Here is a 3,035-nt window from a genome sequence, read left to right as displayed (position 1 = left end):
TGGTCTCACCAATGTACCATGCCTCGGGACATCCTTTCCTGCAACGTATCAGGTAGACAACGTTGGCCAAGTTGCAAGTGTATGTACCGTCTACCTGGTGGATGGAGTTCTCACGTGAGATGATGGCATCTGTGTCGATGATCTGGCATGTCTTGCAGAGGTTGCTGTGGCAGGGTTGTGTGGTGTCGTGGTCACTGTTCTCCTGAAGGCTGGGTAGTTTGCTGAGGACAATGGTCTGTTTGAGATTGTGCGGTTGTTTGAAGGCAAGAAGTGGGGGTGTGGGGATAGCCTTGTGAGATGTTCGTCTTCATCAATGACATGTTGAAGGCTCCGGAGAAGACGTCGTAGCTTCTCTGCTCCAGGGAAGTACTGGACGACGAAGGGTACTCTGTCCACCGTGTCCCGTGTTTGTCTTCTGAGGAAGTCCGACCAATCCAAGCTGATTGGAGTAGGCATTGCACCTCCTCCAAGGTTTGATCTCATTTGCATCTTCGCCAAAAGTCCGAGATGCCGCTTTTAAAAATTGCTTCAAATGAAGCTAAAATGTAACCTAATGACTTCAACCAAGTACAGCATGTCGATACTACACTTGATCTTAGCCAAAGGCCAAGAAGCGATATTTGCTATTCAAAATATCAATTGTAATGTAACAATAGGTGATTCCGTCATTCAACACTAACAGTACCATTTTATAGTTGTCTCATTCTGATAAGATTGCATTCATGGGTTTTAACACATTTTGTGATTCAATCTGTTTCAGATCAGGGTGGGACAGAGCTGATAAGCAAGGAACAGTTCATATCACACCTAATTTAAGTTGATTTTTCCTTGGTTTCACTCTCCCTGACAGGAGAGATGGAATTGGTTAAACTGAACAGTATGCCTGCAGCAAATTGCTATTTAAAATCCCATTAAATACCTTTGAGAAATGATTTGGTCAATTTGCTCTCACGAGGAATCCCATTGATGTGGGAAAGTTGAATGCCCTTCTTAAATAGTTTCATAGTAAACAAGGCAAGTAGCAGCAGAATTATCCACATTATAGCCCCTTGGGCCTGTCACAATCAGCATAATAAGTAAATAATCTGCAGAGAATTTTAACCTAAAAAGGGTCAGCTTGGTTCAGATGCAGGGGTTAAAGTCTTAAAAATCTATTTCCTGACCCAAACCTGCTTTCAGCCCACCTATGTCTGGCTTGAACTGAAGGACAGTAAGACGTCTCACAACACCAGGTTAAGGACTTTAACCTGATGTTGTGAGACTTCTTACTGTGTTTACCCCAGTCCAACGCTGGCATCTCCACACTTGAACTGAAGGTAAGCAGGCTTGCCAAGAGTGCAAGTCAAAAATGTAAATACGTAATGAGACTGCAAGGCTCCTTAACATCCAGTTTTCCAACTTTAATTGTGGTTGACCAGGTTTCCTGAGCCACAGGAAATGTGGTAGCTATATTAAGAAAGACGAAGGTGGATTCAGAAAATAAATGCTCTTACACCAAGTGATTGATGTAGGTGCCTGCCTGAGGAACCACTGACAAATATAGATAATTCTCTTCAAATACTTTAGACCATTAGGCACAGTTAGGCGATATAACTTGGTATATATTTAGTAATTGACCAAGTGTATCATAATATCAAAACAGCCGTCCATAGAAAAATGTTTTGAAGTGTGTGAACTCACAAAAACAGCATTTATCCTCAAATTGCAAAACAATATTAAATGTATGTATCTTCATGTCTAATGGAGTAGGAGAGTGGGTTCACATGTTGTCAGTCTCTTGACTTTTACATAAAGTTATAAAGGGAGAAACATTGAAGGGACACTGGCACATGATTTAAAGTTATAGTTTCTTCAGCTACAATACCCAATGGGCAGAATTTTCCAATTTTTTGGCGATGTGGTACAGGCATGAAAATGGCACGGAAGCCACTGTCCCCGATGGTGGCTTTCTCTGCCATATCATTCGGCTGATAGTACGAAAAAATTGAAGGGGTAAGTCCCACAACGTAAACTTGCCTAGAAAACATTTACTTTGTTTTCACAGATCCGGGCACCATAGTTAAAGGGCAGCCCGATACAAAAAATCAAAAATAGAAACCACCCAGCTATCCCACCCAATACTTCCCCCCCATTGAACCCTCCACCCTACATAACACTTGCCCCCCACCACGGAACAAACCCCTGCACTGACCTGGCTTAACTATCTCCCCCTAGGGCGACACGGTAGCACAGTGGTTAGCACTGCTGCTTCACAGCTCCAGGGACCTGGGTTCGATTCCCGGCTTGGGTCACTGTCTGTGTGGAGTTTGCACATTCTCCTCGTGTCTGCGTGGGTTTCCTCCGGGTGCTTTCGTTTCCTCCCACAGTCCAAAGTGTGGGTTAGGTTGATTGGCTATGCTAAAATTGCCCCTTAGTGTCCTGAGATGCGTAGGTTAGAGGGATTAGCGGATAAATATATAGGGATAAGGGGGTAGGGCCTGAGTGGGATTGTGGTCGGTGCAGACTCAATGGGCCGAATGGCCTCCTTCTGCACTGTAGTGTTTCTATGTTTCTGAGCGATGCCCTCAGTAGAACTCCTCTGGCAGATTCTGCTCTTTAGATGCAGGTTGTGGGAGACCTTTCATGATTCACGCTGATGTGAATGGATTACGTAACGGGGTGGGGAGTTATCAGGCATAGAGGCTTGATAATTAGGTGTATATTTATTGAACATCAGGATTCCCATCACATCACTGGCAGGAGGACAGAGCCAATCATGTCATACCTTTACATCAGTATAAAACACGATTTGGGCCTCCTGCTAGATTTTCCACCACGCGCCGATCCCGCCCAATGAAAACAGGGGTGGCAAATCCCAGCCAATGACTGTTTTAGTAGCTGGACAGCCAACATGAATGTAAGAATCATAGTTCCAGCAATAGACTGTGTTATCCCAACATAGTAAGAAGTCTCACAACACCAGGTTAAAGTCCAACAGGTTTATTTGGTAGCAAATACCATAAGCTTTCGGAGCGCTGCCCCTTCGAAAGCTTATG

At 44.1% G+C, this 3,035-nt stretch overlaps 1 non-coding gene across 1 annotated transcript; it reads right to left on the bottom strand.

Moving 5' to 3' along the window:
- Nucleotides 1-419: 419 nt before the first annotated feature.
- On the bottom strand, nucleotides 420-618 carry LOC144481923 (U2 spliceosomal RNA). The gene has a single exon (XR_013495803.1). It is a non-coding gene; the product is annotated as a U2 spliceosomal RNA (small nuclear RNA).
- Nucleotides 619-3,035: the final 2,417 nt, after the last annotated feature.

The sequence above is a fragment of the Mustelus asterias genome, chromosome 2, assembly GCF_964213995.1.
Source record: "Mustelus asterias chromosome 2, sMusAst1.hap1.1, whole genome shotgun sequence".
In the NCBI taxonomy this organism is placed as follows: Eukaryota; Metazoa; Chordata; class Chondrichthyes; order Carcharhiniformes; family Triakidae; genus Mustelus; species Mustelus asterias.
This window is presented reverse-complemented; position numbering and strand designations above follow the sequence as displayed.